The following is a 13158-nucleotide window of genomic DNA, read 5'->3' as shown; positions in this document are numbered from 1 at the left end:
CCACGTCCAGAATACATTTCACAAAGTACTGGAGGTTCTAGCCAGAGCACTGAGGCAAGAAAACATAAGTAAAAGATAGTTAAATTGGAAAGGAAGAAGTAAAATTTTCTCTGTCTGCAGATGATATAATCTCATACGTAGAAAACCCTAAAGATCGCATACAAAGAACGCTTGGGACAAATAAATCAATTCAGTAAAGTAGCAGGACAGAAAGTCAACCCACAGAATTCAGTTGCATTTCTATACACTAACAATGAACAATCTAAAAAAGCAAATACAAAAATAATTCTATTTACAATAGCATCAAAAAGAGTAAAATATTTAGGGATTAATTTAACCATGGAGGTGAAAGACATACAAACACAGCTGAAAAAATTAAAGATGGCATAAAAAATGCCATGTTGATGGGTGAAGCCAGTGAAGGGGGTTAAGAGCACACTTACCTTGATTAGCACTGAGTCATATACAGAATTGTTGAATCACTGTATTGTATACCTGAAACTAATATAACACTGTATGTGAGCCATACGGAATTAAAATGTTTTTTTAAACAGCAATAAATTCTAAAATAAAATAATTAAAAAGAAAAATATAAAAATAAAAAATAAATTATCTTAACCCCCCCCCCAATCGCCCTGTTCACAAATTGGAAGACTTATATTTTTAAGTTGTTAATACTCTTTAAAGCAACCACAGACTTGATGCGATCCCTATCAAAATCCCAATGATGTTTGGCAGAAATAGAAAAACGCATCCTAAAATTCAAATGGAATCCCAAGGGGCAGACTCCAACCAACCAAAACAAACAAACAAAAAATTTAAAAAATGTACTCCTTAAGACAATAATATCCTTAGAATAAAACATAGGGCAAAAGCTTCATGACATTGGATCTGACAATGATTTCTTGGATATGACATCAAAAGCACAGAAAAAGAACTAGACCATGAAAATTCTAAAAGGGTGTCAAAAGACACCCTCCACAGAGTCAAAAGGCAACCCACAAAATGGAAGAAAAATATATGCAAATTGTATGTGTGATAAGGGACTGACATCCAGAATATGTAGAGAACTCCTAAAGCTCAACAACAACAAAATCTATTAAAAAATTGATCAAAGGGTTTGAATAGATATTTCTCCAAAGACATGTAACTGGTCATAACACATGAAAAGGTGCTCAACATCAATGATCATTAAGGAAATGCAAATCATAATTACAGTGAGATATGACCTCACACCCATTAGGATGACCACCATCAAGAAAACAAAATAACAAGTATTTGACAGGATGTGTTGAAACCAGAATCCTCATGCACCATTGATGGAAATACAAAATGGTGCAGCCACTGCAGAAAAGTGACAGTTCCTCATAAAAGTAAAAATAGAGTTACTATATGATCCAGCAATGCCACTCAGGGCTATATATCCAAAAGAATTGAAAGTGGGATCTTAAAGAGATATTTGTACACCCATGTTCATAGCAGCATGATTCACAAGAACTCAACTATGTGAGCAACCCAAGTTCATGGATGGATGAATGCATAAACAAAACATGGCATATACATACAACGGAATACTATACAAGAAGGAAAGTCAGACACATGCTATGCCATTGGGCGAACCTTGAGAACATGATGCTCAGTGAAATAAGCCAATCACAAAAAGACAAATATTGTATGATTCCACTTAGGTGAGGGTCTTAGAGTCATCCAAACCAGAGAGACGGAAAGTGGAATGGCGGTTTCCAGGAGCTGGGGACTTGGGGGAATGAGGCGTCATCATTTCATGGGTACAGATTTTCAGTTTTTCAAGATGAAAGGAAGTCTAGAGAGAAGGATGGGTTGGTGCTTGTGTGATGTTATCAGTACGTTTAGTACCACCAAACCGAACACTTTAAGATAGGATGGGGTGCCTGGATGGCTCAGTAGATTAAGCGTCTGACTTTGGCTCAGGTAATGATGTCGTAGTTCATGGGTTGGAGCCCTGTAGTTCTCTGAGCTGTTAGCACACAGCCTGGAGCCTGCTTCGGATTCTGTGTCTCCCTCCCTCTGCTTCTCCCCTGCTCATGCTCTGACTCTGTCTCTCCTCCTCAAAAATAAACAAAGAAGGAAGGAAGGGAGGGAGGGAGGGAGGGAGGGAGGAAGAAACAAAAGGTCCAACAGGCATCTAGACAGCACCCCCACCAAACCTGAACCAGTGACACTCTCAAATGCACATGGGACACTCTCCATGACAAACCAGGTGCTCAGCCATAAAACACACCTCAATATATTTAAAAATTAAAAACGAGGGCACCTGGGTGGCTCAGTCAGTTAAGCATCTGACTTTGGCTCAGGTCATGCCCTCACAGTTCATGGGTTCAAGCCTCACATCGGGCTCTGTGCTGACAGCTCAGAGCCTGGAGCCTGCTTCGGATTCTGTGTCTCCCTCTCTCTGTATCCCTCCCCTGCTCACACTCTACAAGCTCTCTCTCTCTCTCTCGCTCTCTCTCAGAAATAAACATTGAAAATGTTTTAAAGAGTTACGATGGCAAATTTCATATTACATGTATTTTACAATTTTTTTCTTAAAAAAAAACACACAAGCAAACAAAAAATCATTAAAGAACTCACAAGATAGTGAAAACTGGCAGGCCAGGATCTACAAGAAAATGGAGTCAAGCCTATGTTTGTAGTTTCCTTACCCCTGGGGACACTTTGTTGAAACCAAAGGGAGCAACAGAGAGGCCAACTGAGCTGTGCTTTCACACCCTTGCAGGTCTGGGACACCAGAAGTGCATCCTGGTGACCCTTCTGGCTTTGGCTGGAACACCAAAGGGCCGAACACACTAGTCTTGGTGAACTGGAAGTAGACGGACTTTCTGGGGGGATATGGGTTCCGTGTTATCACTCAGCACCCGGAGGTGAACTGAAGAGATCCCAGATCTCCGGTGCTGAAGCACTGACAGAGATGTAAAATTACCTCTGAAAGAAGGTATCTGATTTCTTCAAACTTTAAAAACACAGCATCTGGGGCACCTGAGTGGCTCAGTGGGTTGAGCATCTGACTCTTGAGTTTAGCTCAGGTCATGATCCCAGGGTCATGGGATCAAGCCCCACATCAGGCTCTGTGCTGTGTGTTGAGCCTGCTTGGGATTCTTCCTCTCTCCCTTTGCCCCTCCCCTGCTTGCTCTCTCTCTCTCTCTCTCTCTCTCTCTCTCTTTTCTCTCTCTCAAATAAGTAAATAAATAAACAAAAAATAAATACCAATAAAAACACAACATGTGACACACGATAACCATGGACAGGAGTCAAGACAACATGAACAGAACCAAAAGACGTAACACAGAGACCAGACACATAATTTATCAGTGTCACACGTACACTTTAAAGTGACTTTGTTCATAATGATCAAGCAGACAAAGGATACACTGAAAAGTTCAGTTTGGAAGTGGAAACTTCTTTCGTAAAACATGGAAACTCTAAATCTGAAAAATCCAACTACGAAAGTGAATTTAAGTGGATGGGCTTAAGAGAAAATTAGATACAGCCAAAGAGAGGTTTAGTAAAATAGAAGATAGATGTCCAAAGTGTCCAGAATAAACAATAGAGGTACAAAGGATAGAAAATACAGAAGAACAGGCAAAAAATAGAAAGAACACAGGAATAAGGTTCATATACACATAGAGTCCCAAAAGAAGGTAAGAGATTGAATTAATGAGAATGAAAAAGTGAAAAGATACTGGCTGAGGATTTTCCAAAGTGAAAGAAAGACATCGAGACACAGAAGCAAGAAACCCTACAAGTCCCAACCAGGAAAAAATAAAGCAAAATCACCACCAAAACATATTACAGCAAAACTATTTATCCTTAAACAAAGAAGGGTTTGTTTTAAATAAGAGTCAAAATTTTTTTTAAAGAGCAGCTACTAAAATGACAGCCAACATCTCAACAGAAACAATGAAAACTATGATAAAATGACTAATAGCCTTAGAGTGCGAAACAGGAAATAATGCCAACCAAGAATGCCACATTCAGTGATAATACTCCTTGAAAATTAAAGTTAAATATTTAAGTGCACAACACAGTATTGCCAACTACGGACCCTGTGCTGTGCAGCAGACCTCCAGAACTAATTCATCCAGCACAACTGAAACCTTATGCCCACTGAACAATGTCTGCCCATGTCCCCCCTCCCTCCAGCCTCTGCTTCTACGAGTTTGACTATTTTAGGAACATCATATAGGTGGAATCGTGTAGTATTTGTCCTTCTGTGGCTCTCTTGTTTCATTTTGTGTAATACCTTCAAGGTTCATCCACGTCACAGCAAAAAAATGCAATTGCACCAAGCTTCCAGTTAAGTAAAGATGGTGTGCTGGATAAAAAAATCATCAAGACCCAACCGTACCCGTGTAGTGTTGAAACACACATATCTATAGCATATTTACTTATTCAAGGGTAAACACACACACATATACATATGTAACTTACGTATATATACATAGTCTAAATGTACATCTGTACATATGTGTATGTGTATATCTATATCTATGTATTCCATATGGACGCATATACGCATCCCACCAAATCTTACCAAAGCTGTGAAACTATATTAATACTAAAGTAGACTTTAAGTGAAAGAAATTTGGAGACAAAGAGAAACACTTCATAATAAAACTGTCAGTGTGCCAGGAAGGTTAAAAAACAACTCTAAATTTATGGGCACATACATAGTAATGCAACTTCAAGAAACAACAGTGAGCAAAACTACAAGGACAGACAGACGAACCCACACTCACCTGGGGTATTTCAATACGTGGCTCAGCAACTAAGAGGAGAAGCAAGAAACAGCAGCAAAGACAGAGAAAACGTGAAGAAACGCACAACAAAGTCGATCCGGGGGATCCGTGTGGAACGCTGTACCCAGCAAAGGCAGAATGAACCCTTCTCAAGCACGTCCCCACAAGCCTCAAGGGATGCAAAGGTATCTGGTCCATCTCAGGGACCCACCGTGAGCTTCTCCTCTGGCAGGTGCTGGGACAGCAAGAGGAAGTCAGCTCAGAGCTGCGTGGGGCTGGGGGGCACGAGGGGGTCTGAGCTCACTCTTGAGGCCTGTTCCACCGTGTGCACAGGAAGGGTGGGGCCGGGAGAATCTCCCGTGGCACACAGCAGGGCCGGAGGTGATCCGCAGCCACACAGAACCAGCTCAAGAATCAGCAGCCTCTTCCCACCCTCAAGAGCATGGGGAACACCCACCTTCTGGAGGAGCCCCGGGGAACCACTTGGCGGGGGTCCTGCCCCAGCACAAAGCGAAGTTTCAAGCCACCCGAGCAGAACAAGTCCCTCTGTCCAAAGATGAGTCACAGATTCCCGGCAGAGCCTGGGCACCGGGCCAGAGGGGCTGCAGGGGCAGGGGGCTCGGAAGGCCTTCGCTGGTGGCCAGGCAGCCGGGTGACCCAGGCAGAGGGCCAAGGGGACAGGTGCCCCCCCCGCCCAGATTCTCTGGGTCTCAGCTTAAGTGCCTTCTCCTCGGAGGCCCCTTTGAAACCGCCATCTGTCCCCTCACCCAGATCACTAGCGTCCTTACAACGACATGACGTGATCTGGCCATTTACCTGTCATTTCCTGACTGTCGTGGCCTCTGAGGACACAGGGCAGGGACTTCCCCTGAAGTAAGCAACAGCCGGCACCTAGGGCAAGCTCGGAACTCACCTGTTGGATGAAGGACAGGGACGCGTTACTACTGATGACAGCAAAGGACCGTTTTATTAAGTGCCTACTGCACGCAAGCTCTAGGCTCGGCCCCCTGAGAGAGAGATTCCTCCCTGACCTTACGGATGAAGGGTGTGACCGTGTGAAGAACTGAGCCCGGCCCCCGACCCCCCTTACTTGGGAGGCCTTCCTTCAGGAGACCCCCGCTTTACTGCCTCCAGAGAGAAACCAGGGTCATGACCATCCCACGGGGCTGCTCAGACTTCAGCCGGGACGATCCCTGGGCCAGGGGAGGTGCCTCGGGCAGCCCTGCCCGCCCGCAGGCCCCAGGCTCCCCCATCCCAGGTCTGGGCTTTCCCTGGTACTCAGCCACGCCGGGGGCTGCTTCTAGAGCAAGCAGACAGGGCCCCTGGTGTTCCCCCTCAAAGCCCGTGCTGGGGCAGCCCGGTGGCCAGCCTTAGATGCGGCCAGAGCACGACCCATGGCCGCTGTCTCCATCAGTGCTCGCCAACAGCCTCGTTCTGTGTCATCCAGGGTGCAATTAGCAGACCCTGCCTTTACAACCCAAATAAACTCCTCTTTAATGAGAATCCTTTTCCTTCCATTATTTTATGCGTAACTGGTTAGAGACACTTAGTGAAAATCATTTAGAATAGCAATAAGGCCAGAGTGGCCGATCACGGGACGGAGTCATGCGTCGTGAACATCTGTTCTCTCTGTGAACCCAGCAGAAGAGCCAGGCCTCGATGGGAAGCCATCAAGTGAAGTCACAGAAGCCTCCCTGGGGTGGGGGTCTAAGCCTTCCTCTGCACCAGGTCCTGCCGCGAGCATCCCACACGTGACCGCCCACTCACACCCACCGTTGCCCTTTGAGGTGGGGATTACAAAGATCTCCGTCACACAGAGGGGGAAACCGGGCCACACAGAAGCAGGAAGATGAACTTTTGATCCACCCCAAGGCCATGTTAAAGAGGATGTTGAGCCTCTAAATCCTGCCCTGCCTCGGCGTCTACACCAACCTGAGGAACCCACGGAGACCATGCCATCCACAATGTCACACGCGGCAGAGCTGGTGGCCACGGTCCCAGATGCCACACGATCGGATGTGGGGCTTGTCCTTTGCCAGCGGGGGACAGACTGCCCGATGGCTGCAGCTTGGCTCTCAGCTCCCGACCCCTCCAGCCTGTCCTCTCCATGCCCGGCCCCAGGAGCGGCAGCTAGGACGGACGGGAGAGAGTAAGAGTGAGCACCTTGGACAGCAGCTCTCGACCAGGAGGGCCGGGCCAAGGACATGTGGAGCTGAAAGCCCCACACAGGAGGGAGCCCAAGGCCAGCCCTCCAGGCAGCGACTGCCCCTTCGCTGCCCCCTTGGGCTCAGGCCACAGGGCCCCGTTTGAAAGCACCACCGTCCTCACAGTGTAGCCTGGAGAGAAGGCAGGCAAGTGGGCCCCCGCAAAGTGCGCGGGCCCCAGAATGTTTCACGGCAACTCCCCACACCCGAGGGCTTTGCACGCTCCCGACAGAGCTGGTGTACCCAGGTGGCCCGCCCCGACAGAGGGTGACTGCTCCAGCAACACGCACATGTTCCAACATTAAAGAATTTGAGAACAAATGGGGTGTCTGGGTGGCTCGGTCGGTTAAGTGTCCAACTCTTGATTTTGGCTCAGGTCACGATCTCCTGGTCGTGAGTTTCAGCCCTGTGTCGGGCTCTATGCTGATAGCGTGGAGCCTGCTTAGGATTCTCTCACTCTCTCTGTCCCTTCCCCACTCATACGTGTGTGCTCTCTCTCTCTCTCAAAACAAATAAACATTAAAAAAAAAAAGAATTTGAGAACTAAATCACCTATGCGCTCTTCTTGATAAAAATCTTACAAAAAATGCATCCTACCAAGAGATGAAGCAAAAAAGGAAAATACTAGACAAAGAAACCATAACAGGTGCATGCAGACATGTATACATATATATGTACATGCATACAAACATATACATACATGTATACCTATATACATACACGCATGCATACATGCACCATGAAACAACCAGGCTCTGAATCCATATTAACATAGAGCTAAGACTTTTAAACTCTTTGAGGAGGGACTGGTTGCCCTAGAATGTCAGCATCACAAACCACCACAGGAAAAGCAATATGAGCAACCGAGCTTGGCAGGGGTCGGGGCAGGAGGAGTGGATAAAAGCCAGAATCGCCGCGTCTCCTCACGGGAGTCAGTCCTCAGTGACTAAAGTTTGGGGGGGGGGGGAAGTATTTTTAAAAAATAATGACTGCATGCTTTCATTGGTTTTGTAATTTATTTCCTTCTTCTTAGATCATTTAGGAGAGAATATGCCTGGCCCTTCAAAAACTGGAGTTAAAGTTCTTTGCATTTTACATCACTTTCTTTTTCTTCTGTGCAGTTAAATTTATTAATTTGTACTTTCAAAAGCACGATGAGATACTTCCATTCTTACAAAAGTGTTTTCATCTGTAAATCTGCAGATTCTCCGTTCATTGTAGATGCTGCTCTCTATCAGTCGCCCATATACGTGCCTAAAGGGCTGTCTGGGAAGAGGGTCACTTGGGGCAGAGTGTGCTTTTGAAGGACGACCACAGTAACTCAGCCCCACGGGCAGGTGATGTGGCAGGCGGTCTCTGCTGAGGCCTCACCCACCGCCCAGGCGCCACACAGCCCAGCGAAGTCACCTCTAGAAGATTCCGGCGTCTAGCCCATCAAGCCACCGCCAGGCGACAGGGTCTTCCCAAGCGAGGGAACCCAGACATCACGGGGGAGAGACACATATCCCCGGTCCAAGTCCCTGACCCACAGAATCTGTGAGCACAACCAGATGGTCGTGGGTTTACGCCGCCGTGTGTGGGGCCGTCTGTAACCAGGGAAGCCGCCAACTGTGTGATTATTTATGAGCGGTAGGATTTCAGGCCATTTGTTGCTTGCTTCCTTATACATCACTTGAATCCTTTTAACAAATGGCTCTTGCTTTTATGAAAACAACAATGTCACTGCTTATTGGAGATGCCCTTTCCGCGACATTTTGCGGTCCAGGAGACGGCGGATTCCACCCGAAGGGATGTCTCTGCAGATCGGTGTTTCCGGAGGCTGGGTTGATCTCAAACCTGGCCTGGGGGCATGAGATTGCCGTCTCCTCGGGGGCAGTCTGTGTGGGGCTGAGGAGCGTAACCCACAGACTCAGACCCTCCTAGATACCTACCGCTGCCGCTGATGACGACAAATGGCCCGGTTTGGCAATGCACGTGGCCTGATTCTCCAGATGACTGCTCGTGTTCCAAACCACTTTGTACTGTGCTCAGTTGGACAAATGCTTCATGCCTCCGCCAGTTTGGGTGAAGGGCTTAATTCCGTGAAAAATCGGCTTGGCGTGCCGGTGTGTGTCAATGCCCTTCCAAGGGAAAGCTATCCTGGCTTCTGTTAATCAAGAACCACTCTGTCACTCAGCACTGGAATATCGCCCTAATTAAAAACCTCTCTGCTCCAAATAGCTCCCTTCACGTAGGGCTGTTTCTTCCCCTAATCACAGAAAAGCTGTTAGAAAGTCCCTTTTTTTTATTTAAGACCCATATGTCTGCACTCTCGCCTGTTAATGGGACCAACCCCAACACAAAGCAGAAAGAAAACATAAACAGCACATATCTGCAGTTCTTAGAGTGAAGAAAACACCATCAAGGAGTGTTTACAAATATGTTTACTAATCTGCGAGCTGCACAATAATCATCGGGAAATTTGATAAATTGACTTCAAAATAAAGAACCAAACGTAACAGGACGTGCTTAATGTTTCAAGGCACTTTTCTGCAGGCTGGAAAAATTACCAGGAACAGAAAACACCCAGGCTGAGATCTGCAGTGGCCTCCTTCCAGAAAAGCCCGGGCCCTGAAGTCGGCCATCCTGACTGAAGTCCGCCTCCTCCCGGCCGCACGACCTCAGGCAGGTCACACAACAATCTGTGCCAAGGAACCAAATCCCAGGACCGTGCTGATGTTGGCATGAGACCGTGTAGGTACAACAGTGAGCACAGAGCCCGGCTCACATCATGCAATGACTGTTAGCGGATATTCTCCGGCCCAATCACACGCTCAGCCAGCAGTGAGTGAGTTCCCTTCCCCCGGAGACACCCGACCGGTGGTGGACTGGGGCACCTCCTTGCTCCTCAGCATCCCGTGACATCAGGCGGGCAGCTTGCAGTCGGCCAGGGTGGGGGCACTTATACCGCAGAAACGGGCAAACGCCATACATCAAGCCTTTCCTTCCCCCCACCCCCTCAATAGACTGGCTTGTTAAACATGGACCAGCACAGCTCTGGACCCAACAGAAGCCAGATGAATGGGAATGATTTAGAATCAGTCACGACCCATGATGCAGGATCAGTCACAGGAAAACTGGCAGATGGGTCAGACCCCGTGACCTTCAAAAGTCATTCACCCCCCTCCCCCACCCCTGCAGACGTGGCAGATCCACACAGTGGAAGGACCGGGCGTGGGCCGTAGAGGCAGAGCTGCTGGGTTTGGACAATCCTGTTTTAGACACGGGAGGGCCGCGGCTCCCATCGGGCCCGGGACTCGCTCAGGATGAGGGACTTTCAACTGGCGGAGCTAATCACCTCTGACCCCGTGGCCTGCCTCTTTTGCTCATCGAGGTGCCCCTCTGGGCAGCTCACGCGGGACCCAGACATCAACCAAGAGGCCCCTACGACGTCTGAACAATGACCCGGCTAGTGGTGCGCCTGGGACTCAGAGGCGACTTAGCTCATCTTCTGGTCTTGAGATCTGTGTTTTCCCGCAAGAACCAAGCCAAGTAAACAAACACTTGAAGCCCCACATGAACCCATATCTCTAAACCCCACTGGAAAATGGTTTTAAAAGGGGGGGAAAACCCTACATAGATTTCCCCGTTCATCTGCACAAACCGCAAAACTCAATTCTTTCATTTTTATTGGGGAACAAGTTGAAACAGCCCTCCAAATTAAGGAAATAACTTTACAAAGTGTTAACATTTTCTTATTTTAGAAATATTCATTACCTCTATATGTCTCTCCTATGTGCTTATATAACAGCATTTTTTTCTCCCATTTGCCAATTTTTAATGATTTTTCTCTCCTTCTACTTACAACAAAGCAATCATTTCGAATTAATTAAGTTTTCATTAAAATGTATTATTGCGATGTCCCAGGTACTGAGTAGTGATTTTGTTTCCGGGAGCACAAGCCTGCACGAAAAACACCATAAATTTTGCAAGTAGACGATTTGAACCCCATTCCTTCCTCCAGCTGCTGGAGCAGGAGCGTGCACACAGTAGGTTCCCAATAGATGGTTGAGAGAGCACTGAGTAGCGATAGTAATTATTAGTGTCATTAGTAAAGAGAGGACATTTATAGAGGATTCCCCAAAATGCGCAAAATGAAATTTCATTTCATCCCAACCACCCTCTGATGTGGACCTGAATATAGGCCTTTTTTTATCGCATAATGAGAAAACCAAGATCCAGAATGCAAAGTCATTCGCCAAAGAACACACAGTGCCAGACAGAGCTCCCCTCCGGAACCTGGTCTTTCTGACTCCGTACGCGCAGGGTGAGCCGTGAGGGGAGATAGGGCCTCGGTGCCAGGAGAAACGAAGGGGTCGCCTTGAGAAAGACGTCCTCACACTTAGTCCCAGACGGGATTCGTTCTCCATGTGGCACACGGTTATTTTCTTTTCAAGACCAACGAGCTTGATTCAAAATCAGAGTCATTTTAATACTTGAAGGATAGAGAGGAGGGGCACCCGGGTGGCTCAGGCAGTTGAGCGTCTGACTCTTGATTTCGGCTCAGGTCATGATCCCAGGGTTATGGGACTGAGCCCGTGTCAGGCTCCATGCTGGGCATGGAATCTGCTTAACGTTCTCTCTCTCTCTTTCTCTCTCTCTCCCCTCCCTCCCCCGTCCCTCTCCCCTGCTCATTCTTTCTCTTAAAAAAAAAAGTCTTGAGGAGCTCAGAAAATTGAACCCTGGAGGCAAAATAAATATATATATATCTAGCCAAGTTACTTCAAAAAGAGAAAATTAACCTTGATTTTTAGGGCCATTACACCTTCCTGTAGTCGCTCCTTTTTAATAGCGCTCTTTGCCACGCCTATGGGAGCCCAGATGGCTCGAGGGAAGTGGACAGCTGCGTGTAAGTGCCACACGTCTCCCAGACACCGGGCATCACAGCAGGGAAAGGAAAACACTCGTCTGGGGGACGGAGGGGATGTGAATGTTCTTGGCTTCTTGCACACTCGGTCTTGAATTCTTTGGGGTGAGAAATCTATATCCTGGGAGCATTTCTGGGGCAAGCAGCCCAGCGGCTTCATCAGGAGGACGGACAGAGGAAGCCAATCTGGGCTCTTTGGTTTATACACAAACAAACGAACAAACAAATCCCTACCTTGCTCGTTACTGGGTTTTATGCCCTTTCTCACTCCGGATGCCTGCCTGCATCTTCTACCTCATTCTCCGGTCTGGGCCGCGTGGGCACTCACATCCCCCGTCCGTCCCGACCCCTGTGCGGAGCATCTCTGCTGATGGGCCTGTCTTATGGACTCTCACGGCCCCACCTGCAGCACAGAGGGCTGTGCCTACCTAACCAGCCTGCAGATGAAGCGCTCCGTAGAGCCACCCTGGGGATGCCCAGCCCGGCCTGCGGTGCCTGCCTGCCTGCCCCTGGCCCTTTGCATGCACCAAGTCCCCCAGTTAGAACACAGGGCAGCACGGTGGGAGGCGGAGAGCCGTGACACATGGTTCATGCTCCTTGGATCCAGGAGCTGTGGGTTCAAATCCTGCTGGGGCGTTACCGTCTCACCTTGGGAATGGCAATTAGTTCTCTGGCCCCCGCTGGTAACACTCATATGAAGGCCACCTTACGGACTCTGGGTAATGCAGTGAGGTGGCACCCTTGAAAATGTGTGCCAGCTCCCGAGGACCCCCTTAGATGACTGGTCCACAGCAACGGGACAAAGCCAGTCCTTTTGTAAATGGAACACTGTCCTGATCGGACGGGGGATGGGCCCCTGACCCGTTCCCAGGAATATGGGATTGAGCCCAAGGGTAATTCGTGTCTTCCATGGGGACTTGTGCCATCAGGGTGAGGAGCCACAGGAGGCCACAGGGACAGGGGTGCACAGCTCCAGACAGAAGGCCACAGCGGTGGCACAGGAAGAGCCAGAAGAAGGTGCCGAGAGACTCCGGACATTTCTTCCAATCTGATCCAGGCCAGTTCCCAAACAGGTCCCGTCCACATCCCAGCCCCAGGTCACATGACACGCTCGGGAACCCCCATAACCAGCACCTACTTCCTACCACTTCTGTTCCCTACGGGCAAATGGTTTTAATTACTGCCGTTAAAGAGGTGGCCTGCGGAGCTCTCCTCTCTTCCCTCCTCCTTCCCCGCCATCCCCTGGAATCAGACCCATTCAGCAAGGAACCCT

Source organism: Panthera tigris, chromosome B4, assembly GCF_018350195.1.
Source record: "Panthera tigris isolate Pti1 chromosome B4, P.tigris_Pti1_mat1.1, whole genome shotgun sequence".
NCBI classification, from domain to species: domain Eukaryota; kingdom Metazoa; phylum Chordata; class Mammalia; order Carnivora; family Felidae; genus Panthera; species Panthera tigris.
The sequence above is the reverse complement of the archived record's forward strand: the minus strand, read 5'-3'. Positions refer to the sequence as shown.